This window comes from Polyergus mexicanus, unplaced genomic scaffold (genome assembly GCF_030449975.1).
Source record: "Polyergus mexicanus isolate NDT 795.1 unplaced genomic scaffold, iyPolMexi1.0 SCAF_25, whole genome shotgun sequence".
NCBI classification, from domain to species: Eukaryota; Metazoa; Arthropoda; class Insecta; order Hymenoptera; family Formicidae; genus Polyergus; species Polyergus mexicanus.
Window position 1 is genome coordinate 189220 of NW_027223345.1, and position 24439 is coordinate 213658.

Sequence of the window (24439 nt, forward strand, 5' to 3'; positions counted from 1 at the left end):
TACACAAAAAATGATTCTATATCAACGTGATAACAAAGTTTGAAAACTAGGGTTTAATATTTAATTACTTTTTTTTTCTTCAGATTTTTTAATAGTAAAAAGTGGGAGAATTGAAAAATCTGACCGGTCAATTTATTAATCGATATCTATTTTAGAAGGGGTTAGGGGTATTTTCTGATATCATCAAATGTACACTAGGGGAAAATTTCAATAATATGCATCTTTTGTTTATAAATGGCTATATTCAATGATTTCCTGATCCTTAGCTTTGCCAGCATCGTGTCTTTCCACACTGACTCTTAATTTTTGAGTATTTGCGAATCATGCAATTTTCGCGCGTTAATAAAAGATTCATCGAGGGATGTAATTTAGGAAATAAGATCCGCGTGACCTTCCCCAATTCTTGATGATTAGCAAAGCAAAAAAAGAAATGCTAGAACTAAATAGACATATAAATGCACATCTTACGCTTTATAATCGTGTATTTTTGTCAAAACTTGTAGCATCTGAATATAGAGAGCGGAATTAAGCCGCTTTTGTTATTCTTATTCAAATCCGCCGGTCTCATCGCGTCTCCTCGCGTTTCAGACGAGAAAGTCGAGGGAAATCGGCGCGCGATCGAAAACGCAGGGTAGATTGGTAGGTAGACGGAAAGGCGAGCCGCACGCGAGGAGATCTTCGCGGGGTTGAAGCAGCGAAAATGAAGGCTTAGCCGGAGGCAACAAACATTCATTATTACTCGTCGCGAACCCCGTACGTGCTCCTCCACTTCCGTCATCCCTCCCGATCATTTTCTCCCTTCTTCCCGTCTCGCTCCCTCTCTCTTCGTCATCGCGTATCGTCGTCGCCCGGCCGGCGAATGAACGCGCTGCCATTGGTCGATGCGGGCCGCCGTGTTTTCCGAAATCATCGTGCCCTCTCGCGCGCGCACTTACACACCCCTATGCGCGCACGAGAGCGCGCGCGTATATGCAAGGGTTACGCACGCACGCACGCACTCACATATACACACGCATTACGTACGTACTGCGCGCGGCTGAGAAGTATGCACACTCGTTTGCGCACACGCACGCACGCACACATACACACACGCTCGTCCGTGTAGTCCTCGTAGTTCACCGCCGTCGTCATCAATCATCGAATGCCACCGCCAGCGCTGATATTTTCCGCAGAAAGCACACGCACGTACGCAGCCACGCACGCACATCCATTCGGTATCGAGCTACCCCGAAAAGGCCTCGGTACGCTTTGTACCGCGCCCTTCCCGTAGTCACTCGGTCCGACCCTTGAGGCTTGTGACTCCGAGGCGAGGGCTAAGTTCGAGACTTAGGACACACGGTCGCCGGACCACGGCTCGCGACACATTTAGCGCGCGGTTTTCGCGGGTAGCCGCGCGCGCGGACGAGCCCTGGTTACCGCGCCGCGTAAAAACGCGGAACTGAATCCGCGGACCAGCCACGGGCACAGAGGGGTACGCCGCGGCAACGTATGATTGGCAACAATCGGCACTCTGATCGAACGTTTGTTTCGGAACACATATGCGGCCGTCTCGCTTCCTCTGCCGTACACGCCGCCGCGCGCTCTCTTTCTCTCTCTCTCTCTCTCTTTCTCGTCCTCCCGCTTTTACCCTCATGCCCTCTCCCTCTCCATCTCTTTCTCTCTCTTTCTCTCGCACATTTCCATTCGATATCTCGTTCCGCCTCTCTTTCCCGTGCATCTTCTCTCTTTTTCATCCCTCCGTTCCCTCTCGCTCCCTCGTTTGCATTTGCTCCGCACTCTCTCAGTCTCCTCCCGCACTCGTCGCTCTCATCTCTCCTCTCGCCTCTCCTCTCGTCCTCGTATCCGCGCGTCCTCCGCTCTCTTCTCGCGTCGCTGTTCCTCTTTCGAGACTTCTCTTTCCGCCGCCGTACATATTCAACCCCTCGCGGCTCGTTTGGTCCTCGTCGAATCGCCACCCGCTCGACTCCCGTAACGCGTATCTTCGCATTCTTCTCGCTCTCGCATTCCACCCCTTTCGATAATCTGTCTCTATCTCTATCCACTTCAGAATTGCTCTCTATTTTTCTCCCTTCTTCACATTCCACCTCGTTTCTCTTTTCTCGCTTCATCCTTTTCGCTCTCCGATGCGTTTTCTTTCTCCGATCAACGCTCTTTCGCTCGACGTTTATATATCGCCCAGTGTCTGGTATGCTGGATCATACGTCATACGAGCGCACGCGTGTGCGTACATGGATCATCCTTCTCCCGCTCATCCCCGCGGGGATCGTCCTTCTCGCGCTCATCGACGTGTGTGCGTGCGGATCGCTTCGATATGCGATGCGCGAAAAAAAAAATGGGCGGATGTATCGTCGGCGCTTGTCACCGCGGCGTGTAAATACGCGCACGCGCCACGCGTGCACTGGGTCAGTGGAGGAACTTCTCCCATTTTTTTCCGCTTCCTTTTTGTATCGGTCCCGCTTTTCGAATATATTTGCGCCGTATCCGTTCCGCCACGGGATATAATTCGCGCCCGACGTCACGTCGGATGGATGCGGTTCGTGAATGGTGGCGGGGCAACGAGATCGCGTTGCCATAAAGTTGCATTAGCGCGCTTTTGAGATTTCCCACACGCGCTAATTTAATCGATAACAAAAAAATCTGTAAAGCGTTTTCGAGCTGTGGTTTCGCGGATCTTTCTATGATTCACATTTTCTGCCAGTTATCGGACAAATTTATGCTATGCCGTATTTTACCAAGTTAATCTTAAAAGATCTTTGTCTCGGTTAATCACATTTTTGATCGTCATATTTCATCATTTTTCAATAGGATATAATATATAGAATTTAATATCTGTTTTTTCTTTTTTGTCTCTCTTTAATTTGGTAGATAAGAAAATATCTTGAATCTACGAATTTTTTTGACTACGATTCAAAATGATATAATTTCGATATAAATTTTATTTTATTATTTTATATGATTATTCCGATTTACTTCTATTAGTTTCAAATATTAATTCGATCCTTTTGTTATAAAGAATGTAACTTAATTATGTATAAAAGATATTTCATGTATGTACCTCCTATAAAAGTCTATCCTCATTCTTCCAATGTATATTAATATAATAATACATGTACTAAATATTATCGTATATATAATAAAGTTAATGAAATTTTTTTTATATATTTTTTCGCGCCGACAGCAGCGACCCTTTCGCGTCCACCCCGAATTCATTTGCACCCCTTACAAACGCCGGTAAGAGAACTTTCTGCCGTGCCGTAACAAGTCGGTAAGGGATGAAATTCGGACATTCATCGCGGTCACATCGGAAAACTTGATTTATCGCGAGCACCAATTTATCGGAATTTATACGTTCAATTGCCGTGACCTTCGCTGGTCGCTGTTAATTTCTCGCGCGGCTCCTGTAACGCCGCAAAAATATCGGGTGTCGGGAGAAACAAGAATGGTCAAAACATCGAATTCGCTTTCCTCTTTTTTCTCGCAACGACCAACCTGTTATCGTGTTTCTCGTTTCGGCGCAAACCGCACACCGATTAATCGCTCGAAAATCTTCGACCGGACAGAATTCACGGCCGACGTGCGGTTTTTTCGCGGATTCGTCGAAAACCGCGAGGGTTTCCAGCCACATCGTCGTGGAAATTCGTCCAGTTAGTGTCGCGCGATTATGAGATTCGACCGCTACGAAGATGATGTTATCGCTGATTCAAAGAGGATAAAGGAGACGAGGAAGAAAAGGAATTTTGTGAGAAAAAGTAGATGTAAATACATGAGAAACTGGATATATTCGCTTCATTCGGCTTACTATCGCTTGTTGCTCAGGAAAATGTCGTTCGCGTCGACTCGTTCTGCCTTGTGTTCCTCTATTCCAGAAGCACGATCGCTATTCTCTATCCATGAGAGTAAAGCTGCATGTATACAATATACGTAACGTCACTGTTACATCAACGTAACGTCATATATTCTTATATGAGTCTCAAATGGAGCAATACACATTGTTCATCACAGAACCGGATATTTAAAATCCATGTAAGAATATTTGACGTTTTTATTCACGTAACAATGATGTTACGTATAATGTGCATTCAGCTTGAATCATATCGATTTACGAATGTCGTTCTTTCGCGGTCAATTCTTCTGAATTCTTTGTTTTCTGAGCGGCAATCAAATAAAATTAACTTTCAATTTGAGAAAACTTATTGCAAAATTTATTATATATATATTTGTTATAAAGTTTTCATACAATACCAAAGCGACAAGCATTTGCTTTCAGACAGGGAACGAGAGACGCGATATATTTATAGAAATAAAATGTACATGTTTTCGTGATTAATATAACTTACACCATTGTTTTAATCGGCCCATTTATAAAGATCGTTTTACTTTCGCTCGTGTTCGGTTGTCCGCGTTTGTCGCGAGCTCGAAAACTTTTTTTTTTTTCAGCATTTCCAGCGCGCGGCTGCATGTAGCAAACGCCGGTCAATTTCCTCGATGTCGGCGCGGCCGACATCGAACTGCACTTCCCAGACCGGTCAACGCGCGAGGCGCCGCTATTTTTTGTATTTTTATTTAACCTGAGGGCCATGTGCGTGGCGAGGGGGTAGGAAACTGGACCCCGCCGGGAATCATCGAAAAATCACGCGTCTCGCGACGCGGATGTGGGAAGCCGGGCCGAGCGTCATTGGTTCCCAATATTTCCGCAGCGTTACGCGAACATTGGAAGGACACAATCCTCGCGCCTGATTAAACAGCACGCTAATTCGGCAAACTCATACATCCTGAAGCGAGCGCGTCGGTAAACTGACGTCGTACAAACAGGACACCCGTTGAATCCTACGAAAATATTGATTGGCGGTGAAATTTCGCGGGATATACCTAGGACTCCTTTGTACGTGTGACAAATATACGAGAATGCATCTATTTAAGGATTGTACCACTAAAAATGTGTATCTCGTTACAAAAATATGAGTCCTGCAAAAATAAGGAAAGATGATGACAATAATTCAAGATTTGCATATAATTACATTATTACATGATAAAATATGATATTGAAATTCGTATCATGAATATTATTAAAATTGTTCAAATTAGAATCTTACGTATAAAATATGGTTGAGTGTGATAGAAAATAAAAAATAGAAATATCAAAATACAATTTTGATACAAAAATGTGCAAAGTCAATTTTTTTCTATATATTTGTCATAAGATCTTTCATGATTATCAATATATCTCAATTCTGAAGATATAATTAACTTTTACATTTTGATATATGTACGCACATACACATTGCATTTATTCTCAACATAGTTCGTTTTAACAATGTAAGAATTGTTCCAACATACATATCGTGCTCATGCGCCTATCGCCTTTTTTTCCTCACATTTAGTTGCGTGCCTGCGCATTAATGCCGTTCCGACATGATAGCAATTTTACTAGGCGAAAAAAAAAATGTTTGACTAAGCAACGAATTTATACTTGAATAGTATGGAGCTGCCGGAAAAATAATTTCGCTAGTTTTCAAGTAGACGAATTCAAGAATTGTGTAAACGGCAAGGCGAGCGCATTATGCAAACGATGAATATCGGATTTTTCATTGGAGTAGACATTAAATACAGCAAAAAACGGGATATTTTTAATAAATTTCTTTCTTGATTTGTATAATGTATTTTGTTAGATTTCTAACCGAATCATGCAAGAATGGGCTTTGCCAATCGTATATAGTATATCTTCGGATATCATAATGTTCCAGGATAGCTTATTTTTAAATGACCACAGTTCTACATTATCAATTAAATATCTTTTTGCTGAGTAGTCGTGGATGTTCGTAAAATATTTAAATTTCTAAAATAGCTCATGTAATTTTTTATAAATCATTATCCCTGAAAGCAATCTTTTCTCTCAGAAATGGACTAAATTATTTTGCATTAAATAAATTAATCAAAGCAACACAAATGTCAACTTGTAGAATAATAATTCTTAGAGTAATTTTTATTAACATTCTGGGATATATAATAATTATGAAAAAGTATATCATATTTGATCTTTTAGTTTTAGCTTATGAAATTTGCTATTGTATAAGACCAGTTTTTAATAGTATATGTTTGCAATAAATTTTATATATTTTATTGAATTCCGTTGTTCAATGATAATATAAAATAGATATAATCACCGATAAATTGATTAATATTGATCATTTATTTTTTTAGCAAATGTTTTAATTTAATTTTATATTTTACATATACATTTATTATTACGATATTATAAAAATTGTTTATATTCTTATATATAAATCTAAATTTTATTTATTTTGATATATATATATCGATATGATAAATAATAACATAAATAATAGTATTCTTATATAGAAGAAAAAGAAGATTTAGTATGGATTAGTAGTATGAATCAATATATATCAGACAGAACCTAGTATGGATAAGTAGATGTCAAACAGAATATATAATCGAATTTTCATCGATAGTATATGATAAATTATCGTAATAAACATATTACACTCGCGGTAAGATCAATTTAATTTTAGATGACATCAGGACGATGGTCCCTGAGAATCGGCCCGCATGTTTCTGCGGCTTACGCGCTAGCCGAACTTTGATATTCCGACGTCCCAAGGGGAAAGTAGAGCCCGCTCGTTCTTCAAAGTCCCCTCATACAAATCCCCCGTCCTCCTATCGTTTGTCTCTCTCCCTTCCACCCCCGTCATGCGCGCATTCGTGTCGAGTAAGCCGCTCGGTCATCCATCGGCACTTTCGTGTGTGTTGTTCGTACGTACAACTCGTGCTCGCCACGTATGTGCAATTTCCGCCTATGTATGTGAAAGAAGTATCTTGCGTGTGCTATCTGGCGAGATATCTCTCTTGTCGAGTACTTCTAACTACTAGACCTTTCAGCCACTTTTCTTATATAAGCATAAAATAGATATATGTCGACATCGAGATAAGAAGTAATCATATATTTTTAAAATTAAGATCAATTAGCTCATTATATTTTTTATTAAAATGATGTGTGTATCATGTATATGCTAATATATATGAACAAGAATGAAGCTGCGTGTGTCTAAGGAGACTGGATAAGATTGACGAGAGATAGAATTGGCGAGGGCCCGTACGAGTTCATACGGTTTTCTAGGTTGGTATATCTTCGGGTACGTAACCCAGTATAATACCGATGAGAGCTGGGGGTGGCGGTGGCAACGGCGGTGGTAGCTGCGTCGTCGTCGTCGTCGACGGGTTTTGCCTGCCGCCACCGCCACTGCCGCCGCCGACCGACGGTGGTCCAGGCCTGCGTCTCTCATTGATTACGCGAGAAAGAGGGAAAATTCCGGTCGTGCGTGCCTGGAAAGGTGGCGTAGGCGTGGCAATGCGTCGGCGACTCGGCGCCTTATTCGTTGAAAACTTTGCGCAAAAGCACCGCCCCGGCCGCGCGAGCGCCGGGGGTTGATCTCGGCACGTATGCGTGAAGCACCCCAGCTGGGCTTTCCGAGGATCCGGCACACCAATAATGTAACATTGCGAACCGAACGGCCCGTGTGCATGTGTGAGAGGAAAGAAGAACGGGGAGGATGCCAGGTGTCCCCGCCGCTGCCGCCGCCGCCGCCGCCGCCGCCGCCGCCGCCGCCAGCTTCCCTCGGATCTGCCGCTCCACTCGGGGTGGACGGCGACGGCGCCATCATTCCCCGCCAATTTTTTTCAAATGCTGGCTCCCTCTGTGTGGTCGACGCCGGAACATTGTCCTCTTTCTCTCTTCTACCCTCATTTCCTCCTCTTTCCGACTTGCCTCTTCTCTCCTCTACCATTTTACTATCCCCTTTCCCCTGCTGTCCCTCCTTTGCGCACCCTGTGCCCTTCCATCGTACTCATTCGGTTTCGTTCGCGCTCGTCCCTTTTCCGTCCTCGTTCCAACTACCGCTCTCCGCTTCCTCCTGCTCTTCGTACTCGAAGAACGGTGTGGAAGGGCGCGCCGCGAAAAGAGACGGCAAGGACGAGAGCAATAAAGAGGGGGACATCCTCGAGCGCGCCGATAAGCATCGAGGGGTCTCCGTCTCTCCGTTGCGGGACACGAGGGTCGATTTCCGGTGGTGGGAATTTTTCTCGACGCGGAAGCGACCAACACCAGCATCCCTCATCTCCATCTTCTCGTTCGCTTTCCTTTTGTAGCGCTGCAATCGACGACTCTATTACTTTCGCGAAAGGGAGAGAAAATGCAGCGAACGGAGAAAAGGGGGCGAGAAGGGGGATGAAATTGCCGGGGGCTGTTTGACACACGGGGATGAGACGCGAGGTGATCGTGCAGTTGGTAATGCAGACAGACCCTTCGTCCTTTTCTTCGTTAAAGGTAACTTGTGTCTCGCGCGTATCTATTTAGCAATTCTCGAAATGTTTAATAGTACATTTCGACTACACGATGAAGAGCTACATTTAGATCACGTTACAAGCGCACTAGCTGATATACATGTTGTTCCGATCGAATTTCACTGGCAACTATTAATTTTTTTACATTTTCTCTCAGAATATAATTTGTTTTTTGTGTATGTTATTATATATATTGTATAATCTCTTTACAACACATGTATCATCTACTTCCTCCACGAGTTCCAATAGCGATATGAAGAATTTCATTTGAATTGGGTATAAACTTTTAATGTTTCAATACATATAGTACATACATTTTTATCGATGAAGATATCTTTAATCATATACAATTATGTCTCTCTATACACATACTTTTTTTTCTTAAATATTATTTAAAAATGCTAAATAATTATAAAAGTACTTTATACAATTGTTTTCTTCTCTATCTAATCGCACAAAATTTGACCGTTGCGTGCGAATAGACGAGGCTGACAACAAGCGCTGTTTGCAAATGATATCGATGCAAGCGATTCTAAGATATCCGATGAAATATCGGAATGACAGTGGGCATTCCTCGACGGTGGCGGCAATCGGCGTCGCGCACGTGTCTCGGATCGCGGAGAACGCGTGCGCGTATTGACACGCGCTGATCGAACGCAGTGACGCGCGGGCCTCGTCACGAGGGCGAACCAATACGGCGTGATCCAGGCCGGTGATCCACGACCACGTGCGCGCTCGAAGCAGGTATTCACGTACGAAGGTGGGCCACGTATATACCGGGGTTAATAAGTAGTTGCCGCTCCATCTCCGTCGTGAAGCATCCCCGACCACCGCCATCAACCACCCACCACCACCTCGTATGTCAGCACGAGGGCGTTGAAAAATCAGTCTCCTTACAAAAAGGGCTCGTTGAAAGGGACCGCGTAAGGGTGGGATTCGACGCGGGAGACCGGGATGGCCGGAACGTCGGAAGAGAGCGGGATAGAGAGGGGAGCGGGGGGGGGGGGGCAGAGGGAGAGAGTACGAGTGGTGAGTTTGAAGGGGGATGGAAAAGTAGTAACGGCGTGTGTGGAGGCTCGGGAGGGAGGGGAGTGGGAAGGCGGGAAATCGGGTAACGTAAATACGGAGCACGTTGCTATGCGCCGTAAGCGTCCGCCCAGCCACCCTTTTTACAAAGGGTGCCCTGAAAATACGGTACGTGTTACCGTCGGGTAAAAAGGAACGAATGAATAAATTAGCCTCCACCCATGTGCGACGACGTAGAGGGAAGGGTCGGGCGTATCGCGCGGCACGCCATTTTGGAGAACGAGGGTCCCCCACGGGGAAAGGAGATACGGCGTACGAAGGATTCTTCTAGTCGCTCGATGCATTTTACATGGACCTTACGGCCTTCCGCTTTTTTTTTGCCCCTTACCTGTTTACCCTTTCGAATTACCGCATCGTTCGTCGATCGGCTCGTTCGCGATCATTCGTGAAAGGAAAGTAGATCGTTGTCCACTTTCGATATGCGACAATGTCACGAAATGCCAAGATATATACGTCATGGGATGTTAAGTATTTCATTATATATACATATATTTGTGAATAATAAACATTCTAGGAATATATTAGAAATTTATGGTATAATTAATTTTTTTTTGCTAAACCATTAGTTACATACGATCACTTCTGATCTTGAAGTTATTAAAAATTAATAATTAATTTTATAATCACGTATATAATGAGATTTCTCCGTTGATAATTTTAAGATGACTGATTTGTGTGCGTCGTGTAATTTTATTGCAATCGTGTATGCATCGCGTTTGTAGTTGAGCGGTGGCGATTCGACCGGTAGCAACGTTCCATCATGAATTCGAAATGGTAAATAGCAATAATTAAATCGGAAGTCGAGCGAATTCCGCACGTTGCACCGATGAATTCGACATAATCGCCGACAGATTAACCAATAGCGTCGCTAATCACTACCGGACGCGACAAGCTCGCATTAGTTGTGTACTAATAATAAATCGTACACCTCGTTTGACGGCCAAATCGAAACTCTGCAAAAGGAAAGATAGATTTACTTAGAAAAATTGTTGTTTCATGAAAGCGACAGGAATTTTTTCTTCAGGTCAATTTTTATCGAGGCGCGCTTGTATAAATGTATATATATGCGTGTGTGTGTGTGTGTGTGTGTGTGTCGCATACATTTATTTATGCATTACATAGATTAAACGCCGTTGTGCGCATTATCTCGGAACATTCCTTAAATACCGTACATCTAATTATAAATTTGAACTTTGCGGAATATTATTTAATAATTTGCACGCCGATTAAATTTCGTAAAAGGAAACAACGTATACAGAAACCGATACTGTATAGATCAACATAAATATATTGTGATATTTTGATGCTAGAAACATTCGATACATTCGGATATGGTAATAATTAATTCGCACAATAATTATATTATATTATCATATGGACTTTTCCGAATAAAAACTAAATCTAATCGATCATAAAATGATACTAATCGCGTCGATATTCTTTTTTGAGTCAATAAATAAACTAATTAGAAACATAAAGTAGCGATTTTTCTATAGGACGATTGAAATCGAGAGAAGAAAAAAAAAAGGATTGCGCAAGAGGAAAAAGAAAGAATTCGTTTAATATCCAATTTCCGAGACGTCAATCCTTTAACAAATTACTGGTCATCTCTACGGGAGGGTTACAAGCTCGAAGCACATCTCATTTCCTGTCTTTTTCATCTGTTCGCGAAAGATTGGACATGCACGCGTGTATACGTGCGTGAATGCGTGCGTGTGTGCCAAGAGTTTTATATAACCAAACCTGAATTTACAATATCTCTTTATCATGGAACGCTAGACACGAGATTTATCTCGCTGCTCTAGTGCTTGCGGCTTTTCGATCATCTACTTTGTTGCTTTCTCGTTGTCTTCATCAAATAGTTTCTTCTTGCATCTGTAAAAGAGGAAAAAGTATCAGTACAATGTACGCACAATATCTCCGTATCGTGCGCGATTACGTCGAGCACATCGATCTCGACCGATCTTGTCCGATCGGAAGAACTCGAAGAAACAACGACATGTATCGATGTACTCGCGCGATATTCAAAAATATCCGGCAATTCTTGTCTCCTCGCGAAAAATAGCTTGGTTTCAACGAATGTCCCCCTTCGCTTTGCTTTCTCGCGGACGTCCGAACGACGCTTCGGCCGCACCCACCACCATAGATCGGTGAAAAAGGGTCGGCGCGGTCGCTCGCGATGGGGGGAGGAGTTGCTCGGAGATAGTAAGCTCATTTATACCTGGGACGTGCTTGCGAGGTAAAACTGCTGAAAAATGATATCCGAGACCGCGTCCCGCGGATTCTCGTCCGCCATGGCCATCGCCATGCGTTACCATCGCACATAGTCGGAACCGCCGTCGTTCCTCGCCTTCTCCCCCTGCCCTCCCGGCCCTCCACCGCCCTCACCGCCCGCGGTCTCATATCGCAGATAGGAAATTCTATCCTTCCGTTTTCGTTGCGCGCAACCCCTTCCATTTCCGCCTCCTCGCCGCTTCCTCTCCCCCGGCTCTTCGCCATTGCTTCCACCCTTTGCCAACCCCCCTCCCATCCCGCGACAGCAACTATTAAAATCTGGGATTCTATTTAATTCATGGCAAAGGACTGAATATTTTTATGGATAATTCGCGCAATGAAATGTTACGGCGCGCTGTCGTTACATCCGCAAAATGTTTTAAAAGCGTCGGTATGCTCTATCCGCGTAATGCTCGAACTACTTTACAATTCCGGGAGAGATGTTACGATTCAACGGCGTTATTTGCGATAGATTGGAACATTGTCAAAATATTTCCCTTCGTTTCGATGGCTGGATAATTACCTGCGGAAATTCGTTGCCTCTACAGATAGAAATACATACTTTCCCTTCTACACAAGCTGATCGAACCATAATTACGCTACAGCGAGCGCAACGTTTATCTTTTATTACTGCGACGCACCGTGTAACCCGCATTTGTATTATATATTTTACGCCAATGTAAAACATTATATATACAACAGATTAGAATTTTAAAAGTGTTTTCTAATCAAAGATGGACGTGAAAGATTGCTCTTTTTTTTACGTACATCCACAAGGTATGCATTCAATTTTCTTCGTACGTGGATTCTTAATCACCGAAGGCATTCGGTTGAGTTTACGGAATAAAAACGCGATAAATAGAAAGTGACTCGCGGTCGCACGAGATCCCGAGAAGGACGAGGAAGGTGGGACATGCGAGATGGAGGAGCAGTCGGTCTCCCGGCAAAAAGAGCTGGACGAAGGTTGGATTAATGGTTGAGAAATGCAAATTGTCCGGTAACCCCCGGAGGAAGGGGGCCGGTGGTGAGGGCAACGTTAGGGGGGATGGGGAGAGGAGGGAAGTGGCCTCTCCGGTGGGTGGATAACGGCGTCTCACCCGCTTACCAACCAGCAAAAAACCCCTTAGAAATATATCGTAGGTCATTTCCCTTGCTAAACTCGAGGAGAAAAAATTGCCGACGAATCCTGGGACCGACCGTGCCGCGCGTCCACGAACTCACACCGCCGTTACCTGTCGTCCGCTAACCACCCCTCGCCGCCCTCCCATCCCAGTCTCGTCCCATCTCGCCTCATCCTGTGACCAGCCTCGATCCGACGTCCAGAAAGCGGACTGACCAACCGACTGCCGCCTCCCGGCGTCTTTTTCGCGGCGCGAAACACGCACTCTTCCACGGAAGGAGAAACGTCGGGATATATGCGGGGCACGGAACAGAAAAATGGCCGCGAATTTGTTTTGGGTAGACCAGCGCGAGGGTGCGCGGCCATGGAGGGAAATGAGAACGTGTGCATGGAATTTCTCTCTTTCTCCTATGCCGCGCGCGGAAAGGGTGGCGTTTACAAACGGGGTTGGATAATCGGCGATAGTTTATTTTTACTAACGCCCAGCGCGCGCCTACAACCCCTGTCAATTCGTTCGACCGATTTACCGATTGTGTTCAATTGATTATCCAAAGTTACATTCCTCCTTTGTTTGGCGTTCATCGGTCTTTTCATCAGCCGCACGCTCTGTATATGGTACACTTGATAGGTCAGTATATCAAAGTATTGTAGAAATGATTCGGGGTTTTCTGCTGATGACAAATCTCAATTCTTCATCTTTTCGATAGTATTTTAGCGCTTTTTTTGAGGACCTAATTGATTGTACTGTCCTACTTTTGTTTACTTCGCGACAATTTGAAGTTTACTCTCTTTTATACTTGGATTATATTTTTTACATCGTAGGAAATTATTTTTAATTATTAATTACATTATTAATTATAAATTACATACATATTTTAAATTATGTCATATACGAGATAGAATCTTCGAATTTATCTGCGGGCGAACCCCTGGAACCGACCGTGCCACAAATTCACAAATACTCTTGAAAAAAGAAAGAAAAACGAAATATCTTATAAAATAGGAAAAATTTTAATATTTTAATAAAGTTATCAAAAGAGCCTTTGTATTTTTCAAAAATTGTAATTAAATCAAATTAATTTACTAAAGAATTATTATTAATTTTCGATATTTGTAGTAAGATATGACTTTTTTTTTTGTCGAAAGAAATCGATTAGTATTTATAAGAGCTCTAATTAAAAAATTATAATTTAAAAGACTTTTTAAATAATGTGATTCGCTCTACATACATTTTGTAAATTATAGTACAATAAATTATGTTGGTAAAAAATACACGAGCCTTGAAGAACACGACCGGTAGGCGGGGTAATAAAAAAATCCTGTTGCGCATCACGTCCTGTCCGTTTCATCAAATCTTCCGACCGATAAAGAGCGATGCCTCGGTATCAACCTGTGGCGTCCTTCCACCGGAACGCCCGCGTACCAATATTGGCGTATCTCGGTCGTTCGGACGTAGTGTCAATCGCGTCACTTCATCCGTGCACATTGCGCGCGCGCATATATGTACATCTACCCATACACATATTCGACCCGATTCTTTTTGCCACGCGCATACTCGTATCTTCCGTTTTGTTCAGTTCATCCTCCTTGTCCAAGGGTAAACGAGAAAAACATATATTTTTGCATATGTTTAAATGATAGATCGGCTTCTTTAAGAATCGTACACAGATACTTTCTTCGGCTTCTTTAATTTATCTTTGCAAATGTCTATCGAAGACAGCCGCGCTTCTCATATGCGAGGCGGCGCATCAGTCTGACGGCGGAAGCCGTTTGAAAAATAAACGAAAAGTTTTAATAAAGCGCGGTGTGTTAAAAATAAAAAGATAAAATGCGAAAAAATGCCAGCCAAGCGGCAGAAGTTGCGCAACATGTGAATATGCGAATCCAAGGAAGTTACATTTCCGTTTCGTACAACGAAGAGGAACAGGCGGCGGCGGCGGCGGCCAGTATTTCGCAATTAACGCATTCCTTAATCCCCGGTAACTGTTGAATATTTCCGCATTTGCCTCTGGTGCCGTATCCTCTGCAACGTTGTAGCGGCCGGTAACGGCCGGTACCGGCGATAATCGCGAGTCACCCCTCGCTTATGCCGCCAGTAACGGTCGCTAAAAGTTGCGCGCCAACGGCGAGGACGCGTCTGTACGCGCGCGTAAATCTCGGAAGGCGTTTTCCGGGTGAAGTTGCGGGGGTGTCGTTTAAAATAGGAATCCCGTGGAACGACAAGAGGGACCGGCGAGAAGGAGGAGGAGGGTGGAGGAATACCTGAAACTCCGACGGAGGGCGTCGAGACCGAAGGAGGTGCGCGCACGGGGGACGAGAGGAAATGATGAAAAAAGGCGCCTGTGGGCGAGAGAAGCGAGGGGTATACTTATTTTTATTCCCGCCACCTCAGCCGGAAGAGAGTCCTGCGGGAGGACCGCGCGCGGCCTCATTTGTTACCCTTAATGTCCTGCAGCCTCCTCGTCCTCCTGTCCCGCTGCCTCCGAGATCTTATGAGGGAGAGGGCGCCTGGGAGCTACTGTCGCTGTGTGCGTATGTATGTGCGATATATAGCGCGGTAGCCTTTTCCACACAGGAATATATTTCAGGAATTATGGGAAATTCTATCGAGCAATGTACCGTGATGATTTATCGCGACCGGCATCCGCGAAAATAATAATGGAGAACGTATCGCCCTCTCCTTTGGCGAACGGCTTGGTGCGCTGTCTCTGCCGCAGTTTCGTCGCTTCGATTTCAAGCAGTTTAGTTTTTCAATGTCTTTTTTTTTTCACTATCTCTATGTGTCACTTTATTTTTATGCGATTGATCGTTGTTGAATGTCGTCAAAAGAGAAACGAGAATGCATTGAAAATAGATTAAAAATATTGCGTCATTTTAAATTTTATAAACATTTCTTGTATTTTGCATTTTCCCTTTCATATTATTAGTGGAAAGTAATAGAAAATGCGCGCAAGTGTGACAATTGAGAATAGAAAAGTCTCAAATTCCGAAAATCAGTGGTACATTCAACGCATACCGCCCCGTCAAAGATTTTTTTTGATCGCATTTACTATACTGCGGTCGTTGACTTTTCATCTCTTAGACAATACCTATATTTTAAAAATCGTCGAAACAGGAGCTCCTCGAGAGGAAGTTGCCTCGGAGTAATTAACGATTACCAATCAGCAGTTCCCACTTGGATTCTCTCGAGAACGGGAGTTAGGAGGGTCGAGGTACGATTTCCACAATGAGCGAGAGGAATGAGCAGGGGAGGGAGGAGGGAAGAGAGGAGACGTGGAGACGGAGAAAGAGAAAGAGTGGATGGCGTGTGGTCGTTTGCTAATATGAATGTCCTGTCAGTAGCAGCGGCTCCTTGCCAAGAACGTACCGCTTGCTAATATGCCCAGTTGAAGGGAATATTTACGAGGGTGAAAAAAATATCGCCACGATACCCCCGGCCTCCTTCCTCCGTCATCTCCGGTTTGATGAGGGACTCCCCTGCTTATTCGGGTATAGAGGCGCGAATTGGATTTTCTGGGAATCAATTAGGATGCTCCTCTACGCGTGCTTATTCTTCACGATCTATGTGTGTCGGTGCGAAAGACTGGTGGTGGTAGAGGCGGAGGAATTTTTCATAGCGGTGGTGCACAGCAGCACAGCTGCCGTGCGGTTTTCGCACACACAATCGTATGTGTATCGGTAGAGATCAGTGATTCTCTCAGGAGACATATTGGAAAATTTTGTCCGCTATGTTACTCTACTAATGAAGGAAAATACGTAAATAAAATTTGGTTTAATATACCGAGTGTTTCAAAGCCACTGGATATATATATTTTTTTAATAGTAAATTCTGTCTAATTTTACAATAAGATAATTCTTTCTTTGCGAAAAAGTTGAAATATCAATAGTTTTCGAATTAAAAGCGATTAAAAAGGGAAAGAGCTTTTCGCAAACGGTACTTTGTAGAATCGAAAGGTTAATAAAAATATATTTTTCACTTAATTTCAGATGGAGTTTACTTTAATAAAGAAAAAAATTTACAATAATTTGAGGCTTAGTTACAAAGATATATAGAGAAAATTAAAAAATTGTAAAAAATGATATTTTTGCGAAGGAAAAATTGATTCCAAATTGGCCAGGTAATTTGTCTTTAAAAAGACATTCAAAACTTTTGGGACGTCCTATATAAATATTATGTATATAACACACATAGAATATACTACACTAGATATCAAAAGGTTCAATGGGCCGATAAGAAAGCTCGGAGAACCGTTTAAAACTCAATCGATACGCTATAGAGATTTATCGAGGACGCGAGAATATCATATTGCTGATGAAATTTATCATGTTTGTCTATTTATGTACATTTCTAAAATTTCTATGTTATGATTAAATTGATCATTATCGTACATGATTATCGCATTACATAAACATGCATTGTTTGATATCCAAATACATAATTTCAGAATCTTTCTGGTGTCGATAATTTCGTAAAACAACTAGATACGTAATAACGCGTATAATATATATTTTTTAATAATTTGAGGATTTTATATCGGTTTTCAGAAATAATAATGATATCGAGACTACATCTAGGAATATAATATTGCGTTAATTCGTTGATGCTTGCATCGAAAATTTCGTTTAAATGTTCTTAGGCAAGTAGCAAGGATAGATTTAATAACGGTGTTGTAATGAATATACCCATGGTATTGATCGTACTTTGGTGTTGCCTTATTACACGCCGAGATATTTTTTATGATTCTTCCTGCATTTTCTCCAGTGACATAAATTACAGGCATTTCCTAGCCACATTAAGTGGACCCTTCGATTTATCCATAAAAATAGCCGCATTGTCGAAACTCCGTTTCCCGAATGCCGGAGCTGGGCGTTCCTTTTTTTTTTCATGTAAATTGTACTGCACGGCGGAAGGAGGCCTAATTTTTTTCGCAAGGGCGGTTCCCGCCGCCATTTTGTGCGGCTGGAAGGGTCGCCAGGAGCCCCTGAATTTACTCTAATTACTTTCCCGGGATATTACGGCTCTGCAGAAATGTTATTGATAACAACTGCTTGTTGGCTCCGCATTGTATGGGTTTCTGTCGACTGTAAATTATTCTTAAAATCGGCGATTATTTATAATTTGCGACAAATATCGTCATTAAGTTCTATGACCTGTTATTAGCGGTACTAACGTTATTATTACTCTTCTGTCCAGCATCAAGAGATATTTTTATTGTTGCGCTTATAAAACGCTCGTTCAAAGAAATGAAAGTTTATTGTTTCAAATCGAAAAGATTGAGTTTTATAGCGTAGTATAGTTTTAAATTGTCAACTTTTATTTAATTAGCATGTTCTTATCTATCATATTTTGTTTAGATTAATAATGATTCAATTGCAAGTAAATTTCAACATAATATATTTATATATAATCGGAAAAATATGAGAAAAATTTTATAGAGAAAGCTGTTAGACGATGAGAATAATAATAATCTAATATATCTTGCAATTATTATTTGCAATTATTGCGCGATTAAATGTGATGAAAATTGTTGATTAACAATTTTTCAAGAAACTTTACAGCTGTTTCCTGTACTACTACTGTTAAATGATACTCTATTTGCATTTAACGCTCTTAACAATAATTGCGACAGAATGTGTTCACTTTCTAATTCAAGCGCAGCGTGTACGCGAATTTTAAAGAGTTGTTTAAATGTAAATGAGGTGTAAAAGGACGTCCATTTTCCTTGTTCAGTGTTTGCCTATGTTATTGCAAGTGCGACATTGATTAAAAGTCCTGACGTTCAAAATAAATTTATTGAACAATGAAAGAGCGAGTGAATAAAGTTGTATATTTTTATTTGATTTATTGTTATCATGTTCGTCTGCGTTCCTTAATAATCAGTCGAAAGAAAATGTTTGGAAGAATTATATTTTACAATTTCCTTGAGATTTATTTGTTCATCAATAATATTCCGATATGCATCCTGTAAATGATTGATTGTCAGAATCGTGCTCTTGTTTGAGCGTCAAAGCAAATTATTGCACCCTTATGTAACTTTGATTTTACGATGATACCTATACATTTAACGACATTTTTATCAATTCCATGTTCTGTTCAACAATTTTTTCAACAATACTGACAAAAATGGCGCGAACATCGGAAAATCACATGCCGTCGGATAGGAATCGCGTTGCGATGAGGATTTTTCTGCGAGAAAAATTTATCAAACTATTGTATTATCAAAATTTGGTTGAATCAATTATTTGAGGATTGCATTGAAATTCATACAATATCAACTTTAAAATCTTTTATTCGTGCGCGAACAATTTTTGCATCTAATATATTATTAATATATCACGCAACATTTTTTGCGTGCTGTATCTTATTGAAAACGATGGTATAAAAAAAAATGCTTTCCCTTTTTATTTTATAAAAAAATATTACGCTAATAATTTTTATAATATTATAATATATTATATACACGTTCTTTATATATATATATAAAATATATATTTTCTATATAATGGATAATAATTCATTCATTAATAATTCAATCAATTGTTAACAATTATACAATTTCGATATTTGAAACCTGTGAAACATGAGAGCTATGAGAGATCATGGAAGAGACCTTTGTCTTCATTAGGCTATCGATCGGCAAGTGCATTACTATCGGTGCATGAACTCTGAAATGAATGAAGTCAATTTCCTCGCACAAACACCGATACTGTTATCAGACAATATTGCTCGGTCGACGGTATCGGAGTATCTCACCTCCTCGCGTGTGTAGCTTAAATTATAAGATGCAATTAAACATAGCATTGCTCCGTATTAATTCACGATGTTGATTAAAATACAAATTTTTTTTTCTTCGAGAGATCTTTGAGATATGTTTGTGTATATATGGAATTATTACCAGAGAGTCGTATTTTCTATTTTATTTATTGCTATACAAGCCAAATGAAAACTGTTTCTCGTCGGTGTGAATTTGCGTTAACCCCAAATCAATATTTGTAATGCGCATACTTCGATGTATGCAATATCGGGAATAAATTTTCCGGTATTTCTATCCGCTTGCGGTTCATTGATAGACATATTAATGTGTACATGTGTAACGAAACAAATGAAATCGGCTTGTTACTTGTAGCTGCGATACTACGATTATACGTATCCAATAAACGCCGGAGGCTACTGGAAGCTCAAGCTAATTCGAAAACAGCAACTGTGTCGTAGATATTATTCATCGGATATATTTCCGCGATAATATAAGTAGCGAAAAAGAGATCCGGAGCGGTAGCGCATCGCGATAATCGCATTAATTATGCAAACATTTTTCTGAATAAATGCAATATCCTTGCAGCACCAATTGATTAATTTTATTTTTTACATTTTAGAATATTATATAATGATAATTGTCGTATATTATCAACTTTTATATTTATACGGTGGTTGTTAGATTTACAAAAAATTATCGATAGAAGGCGCAAATATTGTGCGTTACAATTAGCTCGAATTAACAAATATTTATCCCGGACTAAGCGATTTATTTCATTTTTTTTTTAGCTCTTCGTTTATGTTTTATATACACGCGTGGGATAGCGTGTTTCCTAAATTTTGACATCAGTATGTAACTAAGTTTTGAAAGCATTACCGTAAAATTTTGAAATAGATCCGCCAAATCCCACCGCATTGCTAACGAAATCTCGGAAAGTGCGGGAGAACCTAATGCCAAGCAATTTCGAAAAATTCCGGATCGATCTAACCCAGTAACGGGCGTCACACGTGTAACGGATTGAATTTAATCCCGGACCATTGTTCGTAACTAGAATTCACCAATCATACGCGGGTCGATTCAAACCCAGGTATATATCGTAGGCGGGTCGAAGAGTTCGACAGCAGGGATGCCCGGTTGCTCTCTCTAGAATTTTTGTTATCAAGAGAGCTGTTTCAGTGCTTGAAGATAAGGGAGTCTTCAAGCGCTGAAAGTATAGTGTATAACAAGTATTATATTTCGTGATTTGATCGGCCAATTATAAAGATCAGCTTTGTTTTCAGTAACAAGCTCACAAAGCTATGGATCTGGTTTCGATGGGGAAACGGGAGTAGATGGAAATTTAAATATGACGTGCTTAAATGAGAAACCATTGTGGGAATTTCGAATATGATTATTATCGCTTCTTTTCTGGTGGGAAAAGAGTATTTTATATGAAGAAGAAATTAATTTAAATATTTTTAATATTTCTATTGATTTTTTTTTTCAGTTGAAAGAAGAATACGAAATTTGATTAATTAAGAATATATTACCGTAGAAATCTGATAAAATATGGCTTATCTTCAACTGGCTCTACCGATATAGAAAAAGATAAAAAAAGATTATTTATTGAATATTATTTACACTCTAAAAATATATTTTCAAATATTGATTTTATAATTAATTATTAATGTTTCTCAACGAAATTAAGTTTTATCATCGACAAGTGCGATTTTGGAATGACTAGGAACCGGTGACCGCAATACTCTTTGGTAGCCTTTGTGGGCAATGGTCCCTCTTTGCTTTTTCCTGATGAGAGTGTGTTCAAAAACACCCGAGCACATATTAAAACCGCAGGCGTAGGGGACCGCGCGGATTTTCGAATCTGCGCTGATCCTACTCGGAGTTTCTTTGCCGACTTCCAAACAGGCGGACGCCACGGCAACGAAAGCGACAACCGAGCGGACAAAGAGCGGTAGTCATGGCCTAATCCTTGAGGAGGCCGCTCGATATCGCCGCGTCGCACGATCCTCCGAGAGGATTCCGCTCCCAGGAGGGCGCCGGACGCTGAAGCCGCGCGCGTGCGGTGGCGCATAATAAGCATTAGCTCTTCCCGTTTATAATCGCGCGATCGGCCCGCTTATCCCAGGCCAGGGCTGCCTGGGCGCGCTACGGCCCTTTGTTTGCGGAGACTTGCTTTTTCGAACGGCAACGGGGGCGTAGGGGGTGAACCGTGATCGAGAGAAAGAGCGACGCAATATAGATAAAGCGGGTCGGAGATAGAGCCAGAGGAACGCACCCCTACAGAAACGAAAACGACGACGAATGCTAAACGATCCCTCAACCTCAGGCCAACCCTCGGCAACCCTCTTTTCCTCGTGTTTCTCCGCGTTGTACGGCCTCGCTGATAGGGTAGCCCGGTGCTCGTCGTTGATGCGAACCTTGCGAAAGATGGCTGCTCGCCATTGTCCCCGCCCGTTTTGGTTAGGCACTTTGAAATATTATGCCGACCGTATCGTCGGTGGTTACCTATCTACCTACGCGCTCGTTTTGCGCCTATTACATTATATACGCTAGGACCGTCGCCGATAAGCGACATCGCGTTGATGAGAATAGCAGTCGGCGATACCACTCGACAAGAATTTTCATTTGATAGATACCCGAATAAATTTTAAAAGGACGCCTTTTCAGATTTATAAGAATCTTTTAACGATGTTCTACGATCTCTTCGAACGTAAAAGGTTAATATCACAATTTTATTATTATAACATTAACGTGTATTTAGTTACGAGATAAACTTTTATCGCATCATATTGTACTTGGGTAAAAATCGGTATTATTCCATTGGAAGACCATTGGTCCTTCATTTTGCACCAATCGGTATTTCATTAAACATCGGTGAGAGGGTAGATCGATTGAATGAAACGCAACGTCCGGGAAAAGTTTGCGAATCAGGTTTCCGAAATGCACACGTCAATAATTTGCATTCCAATATCGATGCTATCGCAGCGCGGTATCAACTTTGATTATTATCCTTTTTCTCCATGTTTGTTTCTTTTCTGCGTTGTATATCCCAAGCGCTCTTCTCGTATCCTCTTTATATCGAGACATTAATTGTATCTTCATGTCGATAAAAATGGCACTTTTTATGATTATATAAATATTTGTATCCAAGTACACAGTGTAGTTACAAATTTTACATTTATTTATAATTATTTTCGACAAGTATATTTAATTCTTTAATTATCTATCAGAAATTTAAAGTTTCATTTAATTTACTGTTATTAATTTCTCATGCGATTTTTATCATCTTTTACACATTATTATATATATTTGTATATTATCATAACAAAAATTTTAATACAAGAAGGAGAGACAATATTTATTACATTCGATTTTGGTTAACAGGGGATCTCTAGCTTGCAAAAGACCAAATCTCAAATTGTTATGAATTGCTTTATAAATAAGCCGCGAGGAAACCTAGCGTGACACATATTTTCATTTACCTGCACGCATATTGCATAGAATCGTGAGCGTATCTCTCGCGACTAGTACGTCGATCAGGTACAGTTTGCCGTGGCTATGCTCGCTCATTTGACGGAGAGAATCGGATTTCATTATATATAGCGCGGCTAGATTGAACGGATCAAACGAAATGCCGATAAAAAGTTTGCAAATAGGCTTTTCAGAAGGAGAGATCAACACGATTTCACGTTGGTTTACATAGAAGCCATCATATCGCGAGAGCCAATTCTGTATTGTATGGAAAAGTAAAATTATCGAACATTTTCAGTGGATCGCTTCATGGTTCTTGACTGTTTGCTATTTTCTAACACACACAGTTAACTGTAACAAAAATTTATAAGTAAAACTTATTTTTGGAATCGTCGAATATTATAACTTTGATATCGCGAGAGAATGAGAATGGGAGAGAGAGAGAGAGGGGGGGGGGGAAAGAGAGAGAAAGAGAAAGGGCGGGAAGAGGAAGAAAAATAGAAAGAAACACATGTAGAGATTTAAATTGTACAGCACACCGGATCTATTGTGAGAATAGCAATTGATTATTCGCAAAGAAGAAATATTGGCAACCGCGCAGAACGATAATTCAACGTGGCTTAATATAGTAGATACTTTATTGCTAATATGTTCATTATCTTTTGCGTCAAGATCATAATTTGCATACGCATGCGTATCTTATCGCGGACGGGATTTTACTGCGATTTAATGAGCTTCGGAAGTTGGTGCCAAAAAATTTAACGATAAAATGATTTTACTCATTTTTAATGGCATTTATCACTTTGATCTTCTAATTGATACATACCGATTTACAAACCTATCGGTTAATGAAAAATCAATATTTTTTGCGGGCGTCATTATAAAAGCAACACGTTAATGCGCATTTCACTGCGTTGCGTAGATTTCACAGAAACAATTTAACGAACATCGATTATATATCGATTATTAGCGAAGTAGCCGTATTTAAGCTGACCCTGTGTCGCTCTCATCGATCTCTATTATTTCCGGTACCACTCTCGCTTGACATCAAATAGTCTATCCATGTGCGTTTCTATTGTATAACACGAAATTTCCTCGATATCGGCGTTCTCTCCCTCTCTTCTCTGAGTACAATCTTGGATTGATGTAAATATAAATTCTCCGAAAATCTCAATGAAAATATTTCCCATCATGTTTACTTGCTCGCATTCTTACCTTTGAAATGGTTTAGTCCCGTGAAAAAGAGAGAAGGTTTCATCAATTATATACCTATATATATATATATATATATATATATGATATTTGCTTATTTAAAGAATTTAAATTTTTTTGTATTTTTAATAAAAAAAATATATAAACATGTAGTTCATAA

At 41.0% G+C, this 24439-nt stretch overlaps 1 long non-coding RNA gene across 3 annotated transcripts in view; it reads right to left on the minus strand.

Moving 5' to 3' along the window:
• LOC138943205 (uncharacterized) overlaps positions 1 to 24439 on the minus strand; it is a 178944-nt gene that overhangs the window by 40078 nt on the left and 114427 nt on the right. Inside the window, exons 4-5 of one of the 3 annotated variants that reach the window (XR_011448427.1) lie at positions 11191 to 11322; positions 10383 to 10400 (exon numbers count right to left, since the gene is read on the minus strand). This is a non-coding gene — a long non-coding RNA (uncharacterized lncRNA). Of the gene's footprint in view, positions 1 to 10382; positions 10401 to 10948; positions 11323 to 24439 lie in introns of those variants that run through there. The other 2 variants (XR_011448426.1, XR_011448425.1) reach the window with 2 other exon arrangements.